Source organism: Protopterus annectens, chromosome 3.part1 (genome assembly GCF_019279795.1).
Source record: "Protopterus annectens isolate FY-2018-M chromosome 3.part1, PAN1.0, whole genome shotgun sequence".
Taxonomy (NCBI): Eukaryota; Metazoa; Chordata; order Ceratodontiformes; family Protopteridae; genus Protopterus; species Protopterus annectens.
Genome location: NC_056732.1, coordinates 465,671,270 through 465,696,110, shown reverse-complemented (window position 1 = coordinate 465,696,110; position 24,841 = coordinate 465,671,270).

Below are 24,841 nucleotides of genomic sequence, written 5' to 3'. Positions count from 1 at the left end.
AAACTAGAGATTTTGGGCTTTTGAAATTACAAAGTGGACCCATGTATATATATATATATATATATATATATATATATATATATATATATATATTTATGTTTGAGATGTATTTATCTCTCTCTCTCTCTCTCTCCATATATATATATATCTTATGGTAATGTACTGTTGTGTCACAGAAACAGCAGTAAGAATTGTATTCCAGTCTCCTTCACCCAAATACACAGAAGCCCTGTAAAATTGGAATTATAAAGGCAAAGAGCAAGGCCAGTCATTTCATCCACAGAGAATACGCATTCACATTGTCTACCCACATTGGGCTAGATTTCAAAAACTTGTTCTCAATGTAAGTGACTTACTCTAGTTCAAGGCTTATCCATAAAGCAGGCTTACACAGAGACCAGATTCTGGTATATACAACGAAGTAAGTCACTTACACTCAGAGCAAACCTTTTGGAATCAGGGCAGGCTTATACCAGTAAGTCACTGTTAGAACAGGTCTTTTGGAATCAGGCCCTTCATGAAATGCCATCAAAAGTGAAGCAGTGGCACTAGGTCTCTTTAAGGAGACGTGCTTTGAAAGAAGTACAGAAGGTCTAAATGGAATCTTATGGTCCTCATCATCTATTGCCTAGCATTGTGCCTAGGTTTCTAAGTCTATGTATGAAGAGGATGGAACTTCCTCTCACAGATGGGGCCCTAAATTCTTTCATGAAGTCCGTCCTTATGACATTATAATTCAATGCTGTCCTATAAAATCTAGTCAAACCTGTTTCACTCATTGGCTTTCACTTTGGAACAAATAACTAAATTTAGGAACTGAAATCAGAAAGCCTAACCTCTGCATTTGGTGATCCAAGAAAAACATCATTGATGAAGTCACACATGTAAGGTAAACATTAGAAAGAAAAACTGCTGGCAAAAAACAAAAAACAAAAAAAAAGAATGTGACTCAGTCCAGCTCACTGCTAACCTCTGACCTCTCAAGAGAGTTCTCACTGCTTTTGCTATAGACATACACTGATTTTAAACTCTATTTTTAATCTAGCTACTATGCTGCAGATACTATGCTGATTTTTAGTCTTGAATTAGTGCCCTGACTAAAATCCGCATAGTAGCTAGAGTGAAAATCAGCACTGACTGTACTGCTATAAGCACTAGATTTGAAAGATAAGCAGGGTATGTAGTATAGTGGATTTTCAATGGGGGAGTGAACCCCTGCGCCAAGGCAAAAATCCATCACTGCTCATGCTTGCTCACACATACTCACACACACACACACACACACACAGACACACACACACACACACACACACACACACACACACACACACACACACACACACACACACACACACACACAAAACGCGTGCGCACACACACACACACACACACACACACACACACACACACACACACACACACACACACACACACAGGCAATTACGCACAGTGCAGTCTACCTTTAATAGTCTGGTGATTAGCTAACTGTGATCAAGTGACTGTAAGGATCAGCTGGTTTTAAAAAACAGACTGTACTGCGTGCTCCATCTTCATAATTTCTTTTACATGGAAAACTTCTGATATTTACCTGTAACCATGTGAAAGACTAGGCTGTAATAATGTATTTTACCTTCCTTTTTCTACAAATGCACACATATCGCTGGCAAACCAGATCAATGAGCATCTAACAGTAATCAACAGATTTACTTATGTACTTTTGTATGTGTATATATATATATATATATATATATATATATATATATATATATATATATATGTGTGTGTACTGACATTTTATTACTAAGAAACTCTGACTGGGTAGGGGCCAGTTTTCAATGGAGTCGTGGGGAAAAAGTTCCAAAGTATTACAAAAACAATTTTAAAAGAATAATTCTGAAAATCTTCAAAAATAATACAAAAAGATCTACAGTTTAAATAATTATACTAAATTAGATATAACGTGACAACATTGGTTAAAAATAGATGCAACTTATATGTCAATGATTTAATATTATGAGAAATTTTAGTCAGTTTAGAGAAATTAAAGGTAAGTTAGTATAATACAAATAGGAATTGTAATATGAAGTGAGAGAAAAAAACAGAGTTATGACACTTTTAGACAGAGAGTCAGGGGAGAGATGACGTTATGAAATAAATTAAGAAGGAAAGGGTAAGGAGGTGTAAGGTTATGAACAGGTGCACGCTTGTATTTAGGGGATATAGTTTATATGTGGTAGAGCAAGAACAGATCCCAGATTTTGGCAAGAACATCTTTCAGAATGGTTATGAGTTTGAGGCCTTAGCAGCATAATATGAGTACATACCATGCCCAGCAGATTTGATAGGTTTGTGAACATAGAGAAGTTTTTGATAATTGGATAATAATGACTGAGTGGGAACATAGCTGTATGGGACAGTATTTAGTGCTGCACAAGCAGATGGGTGTTGACTAATTTTAGAGATGGAAAGAAGTTGTGTTTATGTTAGTTAATTGAGAAGTACTAACCAATTTAGTCTTTTTAGTGCTATATAGTGGTGCTGCGGTAGTGTTGTTGCCTCACAATAAGACGTTATCCTATTCGATTCTCAGCTAAAGCGTCTTCTGTGTGGAGACATGCGTGAATGGGCGTACCTTCGTTGAAGGTTGTGCATCAGAGCTGTCAACTTGGTACATAAAAATCTACTGCCAAGCAATAGTGGACCGGAGTTCCGCTGTGGCGACCCCTAACCGGGAAAAGCCAAAAGACACAACAAGTGCTATATAGTGGTGGGTTTTGAGAAGGATATTTCCTGCAAATGTAACCACTTTATAATACCATTGTTCAAGTTCTGCTTTTCTAATGCTTGGAGGTTAGTAAGGATAGGAACACCATAAAATAGATCAATAGGTGAGCTCACAAACCTTATAAAATAATGGCTTTCTGAAAAGTTATACACCTGATAATTCAGTTTTAAGTCAAAGAAGGTCTGACCATAGAAATGTTTTTCAACTTCTATTTCTCATTCAGAATCCTATAACACAAGTACATGCACAGATATATATGTAAGCACAAATGCAGATGTACACTGACAGTCAGACAGGCACACACAGCCACACACACACACACATGCACACACACACACACACACACACACACACACACACACACACACACACACACACACACACACACACATGCACGCATGTACTCACGTACGCACACACACACACACACACACACACACACACACACACACACACACATACAGACACTCATCTGATAAGCCATAATGATAGTTATTTGACTGTGATCATATGATGTTAAGGACTGCTTGCTTTGACATACAAACTGCTTTCTCATCCTTCCCCCCAAAAAACACTTTCTGACTGGATACACCTCTTATGTTATATTGTCACCAAAATATCTGGTTTCCTGCTAGATGCAGCAGTTGTTGCTCAGTATGCAATACCACTTCATCAAGATAATCTTTATGGTGGCAATATTTTACTCAAGAGAAGGCTCTAGCTGATTCAATCATATTGACTAATCTCACCAAATGGGCATGGGTATTTGCCAATGTTAAGTGGGTTGAGGACCTGGCCTACTTTGACCTACGTGGGGGACCTATGCTAACGGTGGGGGGGTATATGTGATCTTATTGGCCTGTGTGTGCCCACCATAAAGCCCAGCAGCCCTGGGTCAATAAGCTTCTCACTAGCCAGTGTCCTGTTGTCCAGCATGGGTTATCTGGTATAGCTCTGTTGAACGAAAGCTGGACATAAAACCAATCAATCTGTCAAACATGAAGTAAATACTGATGCACTCATTGTAGGTTCAATGACAGGCTGGAGCTTGGAAGTGGATGACATAATGGTAGGGAGGAGGCTGGACATCCTATGTATCCAGGATAAAAGATGGAAGGGCAGTGCAGCAAAGCCACATGGCTTGGGATCCAGAGTCTTCTTCTCAGGAGAAGGACAGGCTAGAACTGGTGTGGGAATTTTGGTAAGGGAAAGGCTTAAAAGACAATGAGGGATGTCATCAGAATTAGTAATGGACTCATGGCAATCATACTCCAGTGTAATGTGTTTATTTATTTCCAGTTTGATTACCTGGGAAGTCCACTGGGCCAAAATGACCCATTTTCAGTGGAGGCCCGGGGAGAAAAGCTCCAAGTTGCATAACACAGTTAAAATACATGTGGTACACAGGTATAAAAGATACATTATGCAAAAAATTTACAATTAACACATTTGGTGTCATGGTATTTAACAGACTTCAGGGTTTTACAATTTCATTTAAGGAGCACTCTAATGTATGGAGTTTGACAGCAATATATGTATGAACATGAGTAGAAAGAGAATACAGAATAAAGAAATAGAGAATACACTCTGCTTATGCACAATTAAACATGGATGCTATTTACAATATTTACAAGGTTGAGTTGAGTCAGAGTGGCTATAGGTGTTGAGAGCATAGAGAGCCCAGGAGAAACACTGGGAGAAGGTTTAACTTGGATTAGGTAGTGTGAAGGTAGGTACATTTTCACTTAGAGGACATGTGTTTGAAAAGCAGGCTTTTAAAGTTTTCAGAGTTTGGTATAGATCTTAGAGTAGATGGAAGGGAATTCCATCTTTTGCCAAGTGAGTAAGAGAGAAGACGCTGGCCAGCAGGATGTTTAGATTTAATGATAGCTATTAGATTCTGATGTTCAGATCTTAATGTTCTGTTGGGTATATAGTGGGGAAGGAGATTAGTTAGGGCAGGACATTTTGTTGGGTAAAATATGAGTCTATGAGCAGTGGTGAGTTGGAGGTAGTCTTGGTAGTTAGGGAGTTCTAGCCAATTCAGGGATTGTAGGGTGAGGCAGTGATGGGTATAGTTTTTGGAGTTAGTGGCAAATTTAGAGATTTTATTATAGCAGGTTTCTAGTTTGGAGGTGATAGTGGAGGACATATTGGTTAGGAGAGGGGCTCCGTATAATAAGGAAGGAAGAAGATAGGTTATGGCCAGAGTATGCCTAGTAGAGTTGGAGAGAAAGCGATTGTTCCTGTACAGCATGCCTAGCTTTTGTTGGGTTTTCTTGATATTTTGTTGACTATGTATATGAAATTTGAGGTGTTCCTCAATGGTAATACCAAGTAGTTTAGCAGAGGGAACTACTTCTATAGGTGAATTGGTATAGCTATAAACTTTTAAGTTGTTTTTGTCATAGGAGAGGGACTTTGTAGGAGGGAATAGTAGAATCTTTGATTTATTTGCATTTAGAGAGAGGTGGGTTTGGCACATCCAGTTTTCGGTTGTTGAGAATGCAATTTGGGTTTTGTTTAGTAGTTCAGAGAGGTCTGAGGCAGAGCAGACTAAGGTTGAATCGTCTGTGTATTGAATGATTTTGGTGTCAGGAATAGCAGAGTGAAAGTTATTGATGAAGATATTAAAAAGCATGGGGCCAAGAAGAGATCCCTGTGGTACTCCAGTTGGGGTGGGTAGGAAGGAAGAGATGGAGTTCTTCCATTTGACTGCCTGTGATCTATCGGATAGATAACTGGAGAACCAGGATATAGTGTTGGGTTAGAGATGGATGTTGGAGAGTTGACAGAGAAGGTGCTTGTGGGACACAGTATCGAAAGCTTTAAACAGATCAAGCAAAATGGTAGAAACTAAATGCCCTAATGACATGGCAGTGTCCTAATGATAGCGCAGTGTTCATAATGCCAGCTTATGACCCACAGCAGGGTTGTGAGAGTGAGGAAAAGAGTGCATTCATACAGCAGTTGCAGGACCTACTAGCTGAAGCAGGGCAACATGAATTGGTTTTGATAATGGCTGACCTGAATGTACACATTGGAATAGACAAAACAGGATATAAGGACTGCCTGGCTCCACATGGGTGGGGAAAGAGGAATAAAGAAGGACAGGCCATTCTAGACTTCTGTCTGACAAATGGCTTGATAGTGATCAGCATATGGCTTAGCGAGAGAGGCAGTCGCAAGACACGTACAAGAGTGGCCAATATGCAACTCAGGTAGGCTTTCCCAGAGAAAGGACAGGGTACTGAGGTAGAATGAGCTATTGTGAGGTCATCCCTAGTAAATCAGTTGGCCCACACCATAAAACACTGGTTGCCACAATCAGGTACTAGCAGAGTTCAAAGAAGGCTCACAGGCCAACAGAGATCAGGCTGAAGACTTGAAAGTTGACTGGTGAGAAAGCACATCAGTTCAAGGAATTACTTAGGGGTCTAGCACCTCAAGAAGAAGAGGAAACAGACAGAGTTGAAGAAGAATGGCAGCGTCTCAAAACAGCATGTGTGAGGCCTACAGAACAAATATATGGCTGAGCCAGGTATCAAAATAAGGTACATAAGGAAAGCTGGTGGTGGAATGCAGAAGTCCAGGAAGTCAGCAAAAGAAAGAAGGAGTGCAGGAAAAAGTGGGAGACAGAAATGACATACCAGGCTAGGGAGGAATACTGGTTGGCTAATGAAGAGGCTAAGAGAGGAGTTGCAATGACAAAGAAAAAAGGCATCAGAGGCACTCTGCCAGTTTCAGAAAAGTGACTCAGTAGATGGCACAAAGAAACTATATCAGGTTGCAAGGCAAAGACAGAAAGATATAGTCAGACACCCTTTATAAGGGATCCCAAAAACAACCTCCTCACCAGTTCACAGGACATTAAAGGCAGATGGAAGGAGTACTTATAGCAGCTTCTGAATGAAGAAAATACCACAGAAACTGCACTGCTGCAAACACAACCTAGAATGAAAGAAGAGGGGGAGTTCACCATAGAAGTAAGAACTGCACTCAGGAAAATGAAGTCAGGGAATGCAGCAGGCTCAGATGAGGTCACGACAAATATGATAAAGATGCTGGGTGAGAGAGAGAGAGAAATGGCTTCTGAGTGTAGCCATAGCAGTATGGAGAGAACGGCATATCCCAGATGACTGGAGGATAAGCATATTATTGTCAGTTTTCAAGAAAAAAAGGGGACATTCACAACTGTGGGCAGTTTAGAAGTATCAAACTCCTAGCAGATCCCATGAAAGTTCTAAGTGAGGGTGATTGATAAATGAATACACAGAGTAGTATAAAGTAAGATGGGAGGTGATTGTTCAGATTCAGATCAGGATGCAGAACAAGTTAGCAGATGTTTGCAGTGAGACAGATACTTGAGAAGAAGCTAGAGATGAGGAAAGAGTCCAACTGGGCACATTCCTAGACTTGAAAAAAGCACATGACAAGGTAGCAAGAAAGCTGATTTGAGCAGTCCTGCTGTGGTTCAAAGTCCCAGAAACATTGGTACAATTAGTGCAGGCTATGTACAAGGACCCAATGACTCAAGCACAAACAGTATTCAGTCTCCCAGTGGGAGTGGGTGTGCATCAGGATTCAGCTCAAAGCCCACTGCTGCTCCTACTGATGATGCACTACTTTAGCAAACAGGTTGGAGGGGACAGAGCAATACATTTTCTGTATGCAGGTGATGTGGCATTTTGGGCAGCCTTCAGCAAAGGCTAGGGGAATGGAATGCAAAACTGAAGGCACTTTGGATGAAACTGAGTACAGATATGACAGCTGTAATGGCAGCAAATGGAAGAAATCAGAAGAAGCCGACAACTGACTTAGAATGGAGAATAGTGGAACAGATTAACAGGTTCAAGTACCTGGGAGGGGTGGTTGAGGATAAGGTAAGTTTGAATGAGGAGGTCAAAGCTAGAATCAGAGGCCAACTGGCATAGAGTGTCAGGGATAGTTTATGACAGAAAAATGCCAAAAAAGATGAAAATAAAGGTTTACAAAACAGTGGTGTGAACATTGTACAAAAACTTAGGCAGTAAAGGCAAAGCAGATGAGGAAGCTACAGGTGACAGAGATGAAGTGCCTAAGATGGGTGGTAGGATGCACACTGTAGGATAGAGAAAGAAATAAGAACATAAGAGCAGAAGCCAAAGTAGATACAATTATAGAAAAGGTCAAAAAGACCAGATGTCAGTGGTTTTGGGAACGTGTGTAAAATCACAGAAAAGCAGAAGACAATCTGGTGAAGAAGATTTGGGACAAAAAGAAAGAAGGTGAGAGGAAACGCGGACATCCAGCAAAGAGTTGGATGGATTGTGTGAGAGAAGACCTGAGACAGTTGGGTATTATGAGTGCTGAAGAAGGTAGGAGAGTGGCATTGAATAGAGACAAATGGCAACAGTTAACATGACAGTCCAACTCCATGGAGAAAATGGGAAAAAGAGGGTTGATGAAGATGAAAAGGACACTAACATTTCAACATAAAACACATAACAATGTGATGCATGTAGGGTGCTAGCTAAAGCTAGTTGCCACCTTGGGATGCTGTATTTACCAAGAAATTAAAAGTGTTAGTTATGCATTACATTTGGTACATTCAGCATATTTTTTTGGCAAACTGAGAAGTGAAGGTGGCATATATTGAATAATGCTGGAAGAAAAGCAGTATGTTATTAGAATTCAAGTATTACTATGAAGGAGTTAGTCAGAAGACAGATTGGGGCATCTATGATGCTCTGCATCCAGTGAGTACAGAAACCAAAACATTATTAAAGTTTTATTTTGTAGGAGTCACCAGTATTTGTAAGCCATAAGGATCAAACGGTTGAACCTGAATGAATTATTTACATTAAATATGAATCATATGTGAGTGGTCATAGTGGAAAACAATTGGTTTGATGCATAATCAAAAGGTACCAAATGAGTTTAAGAAACAGCAAATGTACGATAAAGTGATAAAAGTGAATACTTTGATGGAATACATGAAAGTCAAGATGACAGAGTTGACTACGTTTATAAAAGCACTCGCTGGTAATAACACTTGTTTGCCATTATCAGATTTGAAAGTTAAATATGGAAAACCTAGACCAAAACTAACAGACTTTTTGACATACTGTAAAAAGGAAAAGATATTGTAGAACTTGTGGCAACTGGGTAGAAAGGAGTCAGTGCTGAAATGTTGGCCACTCCAGTGGTGCAGACAGATAAAGTGCTGACTATGGCCCAGCAAACCCATGTATGATTAGCAGCTTGGGTGACTGACAGACATGGGGACAGCAAGGGAGGGAGGATGGAAGGGAGCCAGGGTATAGCAAAAGAATGAAACTCTTTGGCTAGAAGATGGGAAGCACTGATCCCCCAGCACATCCTTAAGATCCTTGTTGGCCCTGAGTTAAATTCAGACATTGGACTGACAATGATTGGTGTGTCTGTAGACCCACCAAAGGATGTGGGACACTGGAATGGCTTTCAGACTGATGGAAGGGGAGAAAAAAATCAGTGAATGGAAATCATACCTCTCAACTGTCCAGATTTTTATATTTTTGCAAAATGTCCAGATATTTGTCCGGCGTTTTTGGTCTGTTTCTTATAAAATTTGTGTTTTTATGGCAAATCACTGAGTACTGAAGTCATTAAATAATGACAGACATTTAAGTTTCAGACTTGATATCCTCCAGAAAATGTATGCTAACACAAATCTTGTTATTTTAGCGACATTCTAAGATTGTAAGTGCAGTATTTAAAATCTGTCCCTATTTTTGGTCCTTTGTCTCCTCATTATATTAGGTTTTGCCCTGATTTCTTGCACTAAGAGTTTGAGAGGTATGCTGGAAATTTATCATTGACTGGGAGACCTGTATACTTCTGAACAATGTTGATCTATCTGACAGGTAGCATAGGGAATTAAGGCTATAAGTTGATTCCTAAAATCAAAAAATAGAGGCCAGCACCTTGAGAGTGAAACTCAGTTTAATGCAAACAGTAAGAAATCAGACCGGTTTCGTCAGTCTTTGCCTTCATCAGTGATTATTGTCCATTTCAAATGTTATTTCATTTTATGCATCCTGCTTCATTGTCAGTCAGACATTTAAAGGGACAGTACTTGAATAACTATATACAACCCAAAGGAGTATATCAAAAATATAACAAAAGTATATTCAGAAATATAGTCAAAAAAATGTATATCAACCAAAAATTACAAGTGGTCATTAAGACCTGGGGAAAATAATGCCCCTAGCGTAACTATCCAGCTTTTCTCATTGTCATTTAGTATACTGTGCCACCCTAATTTGTGTGATCTATCTCCCCATATTTTGTCAATGATGCAAAAATGAAAGGTAGCTGTTTTGTGAGCACATACATGTCTAGTCAGTGCATTAGTCATACGTCTGTTCCTAATGTCACCTAAGTGCTCAGACATCCTTATTCTGAACGGCCTAGAAGTCTGCCCAACATAAAATGAGGAACAGGAGCAGGTGGCCAAATAGACCACCCAATCTGTTCACAATTGGAAAAATGTTTTATACTATATACCACTTTGGTGTTCATGCTAGAAAACTCCTTGGATTTAGGCATATATTTACAAAAGGAGCAGTGTCCACAGGAGAATGATCCCACCAGTTTATCTCCTGTGATAGTTAATTGGTCTCCCATGATTGGTCGTTCAGCCCTGGATTTGTAATGGTTGAGGTAAGATCCTAATGTCCTACCTCTACGATATGAACATTTACACTCATCTGTCAGAAGGCTAGATAATTCCTCATTAGCCATAAGGATATTCCAATTCTTGTTAACTGCATTTCTAATGGCATGAATGTTTCTATCATATGTAGTTACAAATCTAATGGTATTGTCTGTTGCTGGCATTTTCTCATGATATTTCAATAAATCCAATCTATCCTGCCCAGTAGCCAAATTGCTAGCTGAAAGAATATGTCCTGATTTATAACCCCTGGCTTTGAACCTGTGTATCAGGTCATTCTTATGATGTTCATAATCATCATTGGAGGAGCAAATCCTTTTAGTACGAAGGAACTGGGACCTGGGAATATTTCTTATAATGTGGTCCGGATGTAAGCTGGCGGCTTCCAAAAGGCTATTGTACTGCGGATATTTGCGATACATCTGTGTTGACAATGTGTTATCCACATTCCTACAAATCTTGACATCTAAGAAATAAATTTCTTGTTGGTGCATGTTGAGAATAAATTCAATACCCCACTTGTTATCACTGAGGTATTGGACAAACTCTAGAAGATATGCAGTATCTGCAAGCCAAACCAGCCAACAGTCATTAAGATATCGTCGCCAAATGTCCATATCCTCCAAAAATATGTTATGATTATCATCATATATAAGGAATTCCTCCAAGTACCCCATAAAGAGGTCCGCATATATGGGGGCAAAGGATGCCCCCATAGCTGTACCTCGCACCTGCCAGTAACATTCCTTCTGAAAATAAAATATGTTTTTTGTTAGGACATGTTCTGCCATACAGTCCAACAGTATATTAAAGCCTGGACGATAAAAGTTTGCTTTATTTAGCCAATATTCAAGAGCCTCAAGCCCAGCCCAGTGTGGGATGTTTATATATAGAGCTGTAACATCCAGCGTACACATTATCCATTCTGGTTCTAATTGTGTATTGCTTACAATTCTGAGGAATTCTGTGGTGTCCTTGATCCTTGATCTGACCATAGTCAGAAGTGGCTGTAGATATTTGGTGAGGAATCCTGATAAGGGATCCGTGAGTGAACCCATACCGGATACTATCTGTCTGCCAGGTGGTTTTTGCAAATTTTTATGAATCTTTGGCAGCAAATACAATATTTGCTTCTGAAGATCATCCACCCTAAGATCTTGTAAAACTGATGTACTAATAATACCTTCTTCAGCAGCCAGCTCTAAGAAGGAATCAATTTCCTTCTTGAAGCGGCTTGTCGGGTCTAGAGGCATTGGCAAATAATGAATGGCGTTTTTAAGTTGTCTGTGGGCTTCCAATAAATAATAAGTCATGTCCATAATTACGACTGCTCCTCCCTTGTCAGCAGGAATAATAACTATGTTATGATTGTTCCTATGTTCCCTAAGGGCTTGTTGTTCAACCCCTTATAAGTTGTGGCCTAACATACGAGATTCATAACCATGGAAATGTAGATCTTTGAGAACAGATTTTTGAAATACTGTGACATATTTGTCCATGGGAGGTTAAAAAACAGATTTCTTAAACTTGAAATCAGTAGATGTTTGAGAGTTCTCCTGTTGACCAAAAAATAATTTTAGATTTAACAACCGACAAAATGAAAGGACATCCTTAACCACAGTATCTTCATGGACATAAAAAACAGGAACATATGTTAATTCTTTATTCAGTAGTTTAATAGCAGTTTCAGAAAGAGTTACAGATGAGATATTGAGTACATTTGAATATTCCACTACTTGGGAATTATCATTTTTAGCAATGTTTCCAAATTTTCAACACCTTTGATGTTTTCTCCCACCCCTGTGTGTCCTAGATCTAAAGGGACAGCAACATTTTTCTGTTTTTTGTGGGCTGGGGACCCCTGAGCAAGCCCTTGCTCTGTTTTGGTAGAGTGGTGTTTTAACATCTGTTTTGGTGTTTTCAACCTCATAGGCCTTATATAATTTAAGATGCCAACCTGAATTACGTAAATTGGTCATACTTTTAGTCAGTTGTAAAAAAGTACTTTTGCTTTAACATCTGAGAAATAAATGCTAAAGGACAGAACCCATAAAGTTAAAATCGCTGGGGCAATGTCAGACTCAAAGCCAGTCACAAGTGGTGTCCCACAGGGCTCTGTTTTGGTAATGCATGATTCCTCCCATGAGGTACTGATATAGTCTGTTGTTGATTTCTTTAAAATTGATCTAGGCCTCTTTCTCCTGGACCTAGCCATCCGATGTTCCCCATCTGAAAAAACAACATTCTTTCTGAAACCAAAGGGTTTACCTTGCTCATAGTCCCATGAAGGGATTCACATCCAGATCCAAGGATGTCATTGTACCCCTATATTCCTCCCTCATCAGACCCATGATTGAGTACAATGCCCCATTTGGTATGTACCTCACCCGGCATTTGCAACAGCTGGAGAGACCACAAAAGTACCTCACCAAGAGGATCAAAGGTCTCCAACATATGTCTTATTCTGCCAGACTAAAGAAACTTCAGCTCTATTCAGTATCATACCGCCTGCTCAGAGGTGATCTCTGCCTGATGTACAAGGCCATGTCCAATCAGGATCTGATGGACATGCTCCACCTCAAAAAATCCAAGTCCATCAAGACCACGAGAGCTAAAGACTTAAACCTCGGCACAAGTATGAATAGGACATGCTGGAGGGATAGATTCATAACCCAGAGGCTTCCCATGCTTTGGAACAAGATCCCAGTTCGTATTAGGCAGAGCCCCTCACTGACTCTCTTCAAGAGAAATCTTGATGAGTGGATGGGAGATCATAAGTTTACCCCAGGGGTCACATCTGTGTCACTGCTAGACAGGGGCACAGTAAACTAATTCTATTATATAAGGGGACCTTCATTGTGTCACTACTAGACACAGTATTCTCAATTTATTCTGTACATTTTTGTACCATTTCATGGGGTGGCAAATGCCACATCACTATGGCTAGGCTTACAAATGCCCCAGGGCAGATAGCCTAGTACTATACTATGAAACTAAACTATGAAACTATGAAAAGCCAAAATTTTGTTATTGTAGGTTGCCCCTTTGTTAAATTCTATTTGTCACAATAGTCAAAGGAATGTTGCTCGTGTACTGTAGTTAACATATGTAACAAACACATTTAAAATTCAAACCAAAATAATCTTCTCATCATTATTATACATGACAAATATGTGAGTAAATCAGTCCCAATAATATGTCCGTGATTTAGCAAGAAGAAATCAAGACAATTCACCAACAATACCAACTGGGAATGTCCAAAACATATAACCTGATAGTCCAGATACCACAACGACCCTTCGATCCTGTTGTTACCACAACATACAAAAAAATATGTATCAGGTTTTTAAAGACAATCTCATATAAACCAATCTTGGGCACAGTTATAAGCTGATTCCTGTAATCTAGAGTTTGATTCCCATGACCTTCATTTGGTTACTGTGTGACTTTCAGCACGTCTCTTAACCAAACAGTCCTCCTAAACTGTCCCGGTAAAAGAATACTTTTGTCCAGTGGACTTCTGTGCTTAAAAAGCAAAATAAAACATAAGCAAAGTATGATTATTTCTAACTGGAATTGAAACATCGACTGAAAATTGTTGAAATAATAAAGATGTGTAAATAAATAATATTTATGTATATGCCATCCTACCTATGACTCTGAAGGTATTAGGGGATACTGAGCTATTAAGTGTGATAGCTCAGGTGAAACAATTGGGAAAATTAAAGGATTACCCTTGTGAGAAGCTCATTAACATGTGGAAACATTTAAAATATACTGTCAAAACTGAAATATGTTGATTCTATCTGAGAAATTCATCATGTGGATGTGACAGGCTAAACTTGACCTATATGCTGGGAAAGCAAATATTTTCGTATCTTACTAATGGCAATCTTTGAAAGTAGAGAAGAAGGAGGGAGAACCCACCTTACAAGAAGTACAAAGTGGATTAAGGAAATAATGTCCAGGAAAGTGGCAGATTCAGTAAAAGTCATAACTGCTATGATCAATATATTAGGTACATTATGGAAAATGGCTCTTGAGGTTATTCAACGCACTATGGACAGAATGTATCCCAGGTAACCAAATAGTGGTACTGTTTCCAGAATGTTTTTTTCAGAACATAATGCACAGGTCAGAGGTTAGGGGCAGCGGAAAGAATAGGGTTAGGTTAGCTCACATAAACAAGGATGGACAGGAGGATTCAATCTGCATCTAAAGTGATGAGAGGTGTGTCTTGGCATTTTAGTGCTTAATTTCTTATGGAGTTATAGTGTATGTTGCCTGTTTTGTTAATCCATGATATTTCAAGTGTGTTTTTTTTTTTTTGCTGATAGTCATTAAAGTTCTCAACGTTCAAATGCAGTACTGTGCATAGTAGATATCTGGTAGTGTTTTGCCTCACAACTAGAAAAATAAAGTTTTATCTAGCCCATCCTCTACATTCCCAACATTCAATTCTAACTCAATCGCATATTTTTTTTCTCAACAGAATGATTATCTAATACTTCTGAGAGGTTCTCTCAAAGACATCCACAACTAGCCCTGTAACTAACAAGATTCAAATTAGGCTTTCTCTATCAGTTCATTAAAAGACCTGAAAAAAATAACATTAAGCCTATATGAATTAATATTAAGGCATGCTTTATTTTTATCATATCTTTTAAAATCAGTGTTGTGCTGTACTTTAGTACATGAATGGTGTGTATGTATTGTTTTTTTTTTTTCTTTCTCAGTGAGGTTTATCACTACATATGCCGTTATAAACTAGCCAAATTGAAAATTTAGGCAACTTAACAAACCTTTCATTGCAACATCAGTGGGACATGGGAGAATCTGGGATGATTATGGGTGATGTGCAAGAGGGCAGGTACCTATTAAATGTTACTGCATGCATCCTTGGGTGAGGAAATCTAACCTTACTCCCTTGTTAAAAGCTATGAAATATGCCATTGGCTCTGTCCCACTTGTCAGTGACCTACAAAGGCTGCAGTGACAAATGCCTATGCAGTGTGCCATGCCTTTATGATATATAGCATTTTGCCTGTGCAATTGTGTTAGATTTTATTCTCATTGCTTAGTCAATTTAATATCCGTTAGAAACTCTGCAAAATGCCAAACTTTGCAGATCATATAATGTGTATATATGCTGGCCAATATGTACATTACATTTGATGGTGATGACAGAACTGTGCAGGATATATTGAAAGACAACTTTCCATGCTGCTGCAATGTTAAACACTGAATAGCAGCATGTTTGGTAGGTTTAATAGATGCTTAGCTGCTTTTAACAAAGCAGCTTTGTCAGAAATTCCTAAACACACGAGCAAAAGTGTGAGACCTGTATTGCACAGCAGTTATTTATTTTAAGACTCTGGCATCTCCGAGATTATGTTAACTGACATATGAGTTTTCAGACTGCATGGCTGAAGGAAGTCTGAGTAAGACTGCCAAGTAGGGTTTTGTGATTTTTGTCAACATCACTAGCCTGTCTATAGAGTATAGTACTTTTTATGCTGCACAGTTAAATGTGACTTTGAAAACATATTCACCTCTAGCTTGTTAGTTAGTTAGTTATTGATTTATTAAAATACAGGTGAACTGGACTAGATTTATTTATTTAACATTTGTCTACAGGGAAAGTCCGACTGGGACAGAACCCATTTTCAATGGAGGCCCGAGGAGAAAGGCTGCAGACGCATGTTTTTTGAATGTGGAAGTAAACCTGAGCACCCACAGGAAACCCATGTGAACATAGGGAGGAAATGCAGACTCCACACAGAAGACACCCCAGCCAAGAATTGAACCAGAGAGCCTCTTGCTGTGAGGTGACAACGCTATCCTACCTGAACTAACTTTTTTTTTTTGTAGTTTATGTGTGATAATTATATGTTTTGTAGTGTATTTTCATGCAAAATATTTCTTCCTCTGTCTTTTTAACTATTTTTTCCTCTGTCTTTTTAACTAAGTGATTTCTTGTGTAGGGTCACATATTTTTAACTATGTAGGGTTTGTAATAAATTTTCAGGGTAGTTATTTAAGGGACCCTTCTGTCACACTGCTTGGTGGTGTTGCACAGTCCAGTTTATAAACAGGTATTAACACTACATAATAGCACAACTGAGTTCTAACAGGTGAATGAGTCCTGACAGGGTAACTGACATATCAATTGTGTAGTGCCTCAGAAACATATATGATGTTTGCCAGATAACAAGACATCATGAAATATATTCACAATAGTAAACATTCTGGTGGCATTTCCAACAACTGAAGGGCTTATATATGCAACAGTAATGCTACCCCTCCATTACTTCTTTATCTGTGTGTTTGGATGATGAGTTTGCTTGTTTTTGTCTTTCAACTTTTCCCGGTTAGGGGTCGCCACAGCAGAACTCTGGTCCGCTAATGATTGGTAGTTGATTTTTACGTGCTGAGTTACCAGCCCTGATGCACAACCTTCAACGAAGGTACGCCCATTCACGCATATCTCCACGCAGAAGATGCTCTAGCTGAGAATTGAACCGGAGAGCGTCTTACTGTGAGGCGACAACGCTACCACAGTACCACCACTGCGGGTGGATAATGAGTTTGTTAGATCCTAAAAATATTCACAATGGTAATCATTTTGGTGGCAAATCCTGAAAACTGAACAGACCCTATATGTAGGCAGTAATGCCCCAACCCCATCATTTTCTTAAGTTGATTTTGTTGACAGTGTTTTCTGCTTTTACTTAATTGTATTTCAATGATATTTTTATGTGTGCATATATGTTTTATTTCTCTTTTTATATGCATTTGTAATTCATTCAGTGATTTAATTGTGTGTACTGTTTCTTTAAATTTATATCTCCGTCAAACAAAGTCTGGGACAATTTTTTCTGTTGCATTTGTGCCACTGTGTGTGTGTGTGTGTGTGTGTGTGTGAGTGTGTGTGTGTGTGTGTGTGTGTGTGTGTGTGTGTGTGTGTGTGTGTGTGTGTGTGTGTGTGTGTGTGCATTTCTTAGTGCTGATGTTTTCTTTTGTTATGAGAACTATTTTTTATGCATGTTACTTACTTCCTGATTCTTTCTCCACTGCTCCATTCCCTAAAGTATGCTTAGCTTATGTCATGATTCTGATTATTTTTGTTTTATTTTATTTTTTTTTTTATTAAAGACATAGTAAAGTATTTGAGTTGTGTGCATTTCTGGTGGTTAGTATTAGTGTTTGTTGTTTTAGGATGGTGGCAATTTGTTAGATTTTGACATGTGTGAGGGAATATCTAGAGCTGAATAAAAGGTGTAGCTGAGCAGTACTAAGCTTTCTCCCATCCATAGAACAGACTTGATGTACAGGTAGCCAGGATTCTGACTGGTCAGTTTTCCTTGCCATTTTGAAAGTTCTTTTATTACACTCTATAGCTCTCAACCTCTTAGAACAAGAAATCTGGACAAAGCCATAAATAATGGGGGAACAAAGGTCCAAAAAATAAGGACATTTTTTAAATATTGTTCTTACAATCTTAGAAAGTTGATAGAATAACAGGTTTTGCATTAGCATGAATTTTCTTAGTGGTATAAAGTCAGAATCTCAAATGTCTGTCATTATTTTCTGACTTCAGTCCTCAAAGATTTGACAATCATTTACCTGAAAAAAACAGAATTTTATGAGTAACAGGCCAAAAATATGAGACAAAAATCTGGACATTCTGGGAAAATCTGTATAGCTGAGAGATATGTCACACTCTCCTTTCCTCATAACCTTGTCTGCAGCCTAGTCTGCATGAAATTGCATTCTCGACTCTCTGCTTTTCTATTACCATGATGAGAACATAATGAGTCTGGCAGTTAGGGAAGAGGATTATTAAGTCTCTCTACTGTGTGACTCTGAGCAAGGCCCTTAACCAAATAATATTTCTGGGTTGCCCCTAAAAAGGGAGACTTACATCTAGTGGGCTTACCTAATTAACAAATAAATCAACATGTTGGCAGCATAACACAGTTGGAGCACACAGACAATACTTACAGACTGAGGGGCCAAGCTGGTGGGGATGAGCCCCATGAATGATCACCTGGGCTATATCTCTGAAAGAGTTATGCATAGCCAGTGCCATATCCTGGAAGAAGTTCCCCATCATGTCCCTAGTCTGTGTTCAAAACACATTGGTGACAACATCCCAGATCTCCTCACAGTAATCTTCTGTGTTCCAGTCCTGGTGTCATCTCCTCTGCAGTACTGCAGGCATGATGGCTTGGGCAGGTGCCTCATCATTATCACTGTCATCACCATCTTCATCATCTGAAAACTCCAGCAGTGGCCTGGCATGTGCTTGCCATCTGTGTCTGATCAGTAAAAGTTCACAGGTCCCACACTCTATCAACATGAGTGGCAAAACATGACAGACATGAGAAGCAAATGTCTATTATAGCTGATCTTAATATGAAACTGAATTAACATATCATCCACTGGTGAGGTCTGCAAATACATATATGAGACTGAAGGTGTAATAGCAAACATCAGTCTTCTTATTTAAAACACAGTTCACTTTTAAATTGTGCAAATATTAACAAGAAGCAGAACTGTAATCAACACAGTTGCTGCTTGTGAATGGCTCCTAATGCATACAACACCTTTCCAATGTCACTTTATCTATACTTATGGACATAACCAATAACATAACATGTCAGGGAGAATGTATCCATTGCCAGTGTTAGCAGTTAAGTCAAGGCCGTGCAACTGCATGCACAGCACAGCTTACCAGTGGGAATCATGACATCACCTGAACATTTGGAAACGGGCCAGCATGAAGCATGGCAAGCATATGTAAAACAAGCACATGTAACATATTCTGAAATTTGAACAGAATCATGCTCAACATGGCCTCATGGCACATTAGCATAACTGAAATTTGACAAAATAAACACTTGTAAATTTCAACGTAACTTTATTATTGAGACCTGCACTATTTAATAATGCCTGTCCCAGTAAACTGTTCACCTGAATGCATGGTAGTATGTCAATGCTCCCTTTCTTTTTCCCTTACATGTGTTCCCTGAGCAGTTATGTCTGTCTGTGAAAAATATGAGGTTCATATGAAATTCCACCCCCCCCCCCACTCACTACCTGATAGCCCAAAGGAAACACCATGTACCAAAATCCCCACAACCATTACTAGGAACAGGTCTTCATTGTACTTTCCAAGGCCAAATACACTGCATCACTGGGCCCCAGTAGCATCCTGGAATGCTTTCTAAATAGCATGAAACATGACCTCTCTGGTCCTCATGAATCCCTTTTCAATTGGACCCTACATTCAAGTTTTGTACTCAAGGAATAGAAGATAGCTACAGTCATTCTCCTGCACAAAGAAGGTCCAACCACCAATCTTGGAAACTATAGGCCAATGTCTGACCAGCCTCATGTGTAAAGCCATGGAAATAATCATCATGGACATGATAAATGAGGATATAGGTAATCTGCAAATGCTGAACCCATCACAGTTCTACTTTATTAAAGGAAGGTCAAGTCTAAATGGACTTCTTTGAGAGGGTCACCAAACAATGTATGAGGGTAAGATTGTGTGCACAGCTTACTTTGACCTAGCCAAGGATTTTGATACAATACCCCACTAAGGTATTATAGACAAGTTCAGTAAATAAGGTATAAATCCTTTTATCACCCTCTAGATAGCAAACTGGCTCACTAATAGGACCCAGGAGGTCAAAATAGGTGAGGCCACCTCCACCAAGAGACCAGTCACTAGCAGAGTTCCCCAGGGCTCAGTACTGGGCCCTCTCTTTTCTGGCATCTATTTCTCTGAAGTGTAAGGAAACACTGAAGGTTTATGGCTGACTAAGTTTGCAGATGATTGCAAGTTGTGGATAGCATTGACTCCCATACAGTTACAGGCATTCTTCAAGAAGGCCTATCTCTCACTAGCAAATAGTGCCAAAGTCATGGTCTTAAACTCAATACTAAGAAATGCATAATTGTACCATTTGGAAAGTCAACTATCCCAACTAATTACCATGTTGATAATACACTCCAAAGAGTCAACCCAGTGGTCAGGTAGTTGGGGATACATGTACACAGTAGCCTTACTTTTGACAACAATTTGGCCACAGTGGTGAGGAAATCCTTTTCTGCTGCACAGCTTATAAGTAAGGTAATGGCAACTAGGTTCAAAGAGATCATTATCCCACAGTAGTCTGCCCTTATCACACCAATCATAGAGTACAATAGTCCCTTTTGGTATGTACCAGACCAGGCTTATTCAGTAACTACTTAAGAGGTTTTTTACAAAAGGAACACAAGGTGCAATAAACTGCAATTCCACAGAGTGCCTTAAAGTCCTTTCCTTCTACTCAGTCTGATATAGATTGCTGAGGGGTGGCTCTATGCCTGGCTTACAAGGCATCTACAAACTCCACACTTATGAATTTTCTGCATACTCATAAGTCAAACAGTACCAGAAATGCAATGTCTAAGGAACAATTTTGTCTGTGACTTAAACAGAACATGCTGGAGAGATAGATATGTGTCTCAGAGAATGCACCTCCTATGAACTGGCTTCCCATCCATGTAAAGCTGATTTCATCTATTACTCAATTTAAGCACAACTTTAACTGTTGGATGGGGAATAGAAAATTTGCACCAGGCCTGGCACCTATGTCCATTATTGACAGAGGTACCTCATAAATGCCTGGTTCTCAGTGTTCTATTTAGATACAGTACATCATTATTCCTTCATGAAAACCTGGCTAGGCTTAGAAAGGCCCTCATGATTATTAGCCTAATAGCAGTCTATGAATCTATGAATCTCTACATTGCAGTCTCTACTATAATAAGTTATATGAACAGCCACCAAGTGACTTTGTTAAAATGAGGACAAAGAGAGAAGAAAATATTTTGGAAACTACTCAAGTCATATGACAAACATCTGAACCAGGCAGCATGATAATTGGCTGAACACATATCAATACAATGAATACAACAGTAACAAATACTTATCATGTTCATTCACCACAAGCCTATGACACATAAGAATCTAATATGTGTTTTACTAACAGTTTTGTATATGTACAACTGTACGTGCTACCTACCTACAATTAGTAGCCTACAAAATGTGAACATACTGATGATGCTTGCTGATTAAGAAATGTTGCAAAGAAATGCCTGTCTGCACAAGTATTACCAAACACAGGATACAAGTGCATTGTAATAAAAACACACAAGGTGTTGTACACAGATGCAATACAAACATTGAATTGAAGAACATGCCGTACAGGCTGTAAACAACAGTGTGAACACTGACACAGCAGACAACCATTCAATCTTTGAATAGGCATGCTATGCATAACAAGTCAATCACTTGTGGAACAGACAAAAATATGCAAACCCATACATTACTAGCAACAATCACATCATTAAGACTTGTCTCAAACATGCACTTCCCAATATATGTGACAGATATACAAGCCTGACTGTCATTTACATTGTGGGCTACATTTCGAAAACTATCTGCAGAAAACATGGCTTGATCCTAAATGATATTTCAACCTTTTTTAAATAAGAGTTTTAAGCACAGCTATAGTGTGATTATTGCACTTACCTTACTGGTGCATGATGGGTATTACATGGTAATGCAAAAAATACAAGCCTGTGATAAGGATCAGATGCATTTCATTTAACAAAACTGAAAAAGTAATAAACATACCACTCTTCCTCCACTGCTCCTCAAGCCTGAGCATCTGCTTAATGCTCAGGGCACAATTCCGGTCCTCATTACCTGAAGTAAGAAAAGAGCATTTATGAAAGATGTATTCCTCAAATAACAGGGATATACATTTCTCATATTGTGTTCTACAAAATTTACTTCTGAAGAACATTAGATAATCACCATACACATTTTTCAGTGTTATACATGGGCTTTTACATCTTTCAACCATGTTAAAAGGATATGAGATACAAACCTGCGACTGAAACATACAACCATTAGCCATTGTACTCTAAAGAAATAACAGATATCAGCACATAACTGAAAACATATGTGGAATCAGTCAGACAAGCATTTCTCTGGGCTTAAACAAATGTTTGTTGTCTTTCCAACCACCAATCTTGGAAACTACAGGCCAATGTCTGACCAGCCTCATGTGTAAAGTCATGGAAATAATCATCATGGACATGATAAATGAGGATATAGGTAATCTGCAAATGCTGAACCCATCACAGTTCTACTTTATTAAAGGAAGGTCAAGTCTAAATGGACTTCTTTGAGAGGGTCACCAGACAATGTATGAGGGTAAGATTGTGTGCACAGCTTACTTTGACCTGGCCAAGGCTTTTGATACAATACGCCACTCAGGTATTATAGACAAGCTCAGTAAATAAGGTATAAACCCTTTTATCACCCTCTAGATAGCAAACTGGCTCACTAATAGGACCCAAGAGGTCAAAATAGGTGAGGCCACATCCACCAAGAAACCAGTCACTAGTGGAGTTCCCCAGGGCTCAGTACTGGGCCCTCACTTTTCTGGCATCTATTTCTCTGAAGTGTAAGGAAACACTGAAGGTTTATGGCTGACTAAGTTTGCAGATGATTGCAAGTTGTGGATAGCATTGACTCCCATACAGTTACAGGAATGCTTCAAGAAGGCCTATCTCTCACTAGCAAATAGTGCAAAGCCATGGTCTTAAACTCAATACTAAGAAATGCATAATTGTACCATTTGGAAAGTCAACTATCCCGAAGAGTCAACCCAGTGTTCAGGTAGCTGGGTATACATGTACACAGTAGCCTTACTTTTGACAACAATTTGGCCACAGTGGTGAGGAAATCCTTTTATGCTGCACAACTTATAAGTAAGGTAATGGTATCTAGGTTCAAAGAGATAATTATCCCACTATAGTCTGCCCTTATCACACCAATCATAGAGTACAATAGTCCCTTTTGGTATGTACCAGACCAGGCCTATTCAGTAACTACTTAAGAGGTTTATTACAAAAGGAACACAAGGTGCAATAAACCGCAATTCAACAGAATGCCTTAAAGTCCTTTCCTTCTACTCAGTCTGATATAGATTGCTGAGGGGTGGTTCTATGCCTGGCTTAGAAGGCATCTGCAAACTCCACACTTTTTCTGCATACTCATAAGTCAAACAGTACCAGAAATCCAATGTCTAATGAACAATTTTGTCTGTGACTTAAACAGAACATGCTGGAGAGATAGATATGTGTCTCAGAGAATGCACCTCCTATGAACTGGCTTCCCATCCATGTAAAGCTGATTTCATCTATTACTCAATTTAAGCACAACTTTAACTGTTGGATGGAGAATAGAAAATTTGCACCAGGCCTGGCACCTATGTCCATTATTGACAGAGGTACCTCATAAATGTCTGATTCTCAGTGTTCTATTTAGATACAGTACATCATTATTCCTTCATGAAAACCTGGCTAGGCTTAGAAAGGCCCTCAGGATTATTAGCCTAATAGCAGTCTATGAATCTATGAACTATACATTGCAGTCTCTACTATAATAAGTTATATGAACAGCCACCAAGTGACTTTGTTAAAATGAGGACAAAGTGAGAAGAAAATATTTTGGAAACTACTCAAGTCATATGACAAACATCTGAACCAGGCAGCATGATAATTGGTTGAACACACATCAATACAATGAATACAACAGTAACAAATACGTATCATATTCATTCACCACAAGCCTATGACACATAAGAATCTAATATGTGTTTTACTAACAGTTTTGTATATGTACAACTGTACGCGCTACCTACCTTCAATTAGTAGCCTACAAAATGTGAACATACTGATGATGCTTGCTGATTAAGAAATGTTGCAAAGAAATGCCTGTCTGCACAAGTATTACCAAACACAGGATACAAGTGCATTGTAATAAAAACACACAAGGTGTTGTACACAGATGCAATACAAACATTGAATTGAAGAACATGCTGTACAGGCTGTAAACAACAGTGTGAACACTGACACAGCAGACAACCATTCAATCTTTGAATAGGCATGCTATGCATAACAAGTCAATCACTTGTGGAACAGACAAATATGTAAACCCATACATTACTAGCAACAATCACATCATTAAGACTTGTCTCAAACATGCACTTCCCAATATATGTGACAGAGATACAAACCTGACTGGCATTTACATTGTGGGCTACATTTCGAAAAATATCTGCAGAAAACATGGCTTGATCCTAAATGATATTTCATCCTTTTTTAAATAAGAGTTTTAAGCACAGCTGTAGTGTGGTTATTGCACTTACCTTACTGGTGCATGATGGGTATTGTGACATTCTAAGCTATATACATGGTAATGCAAAAAATACAAGCCTGTAATAAGG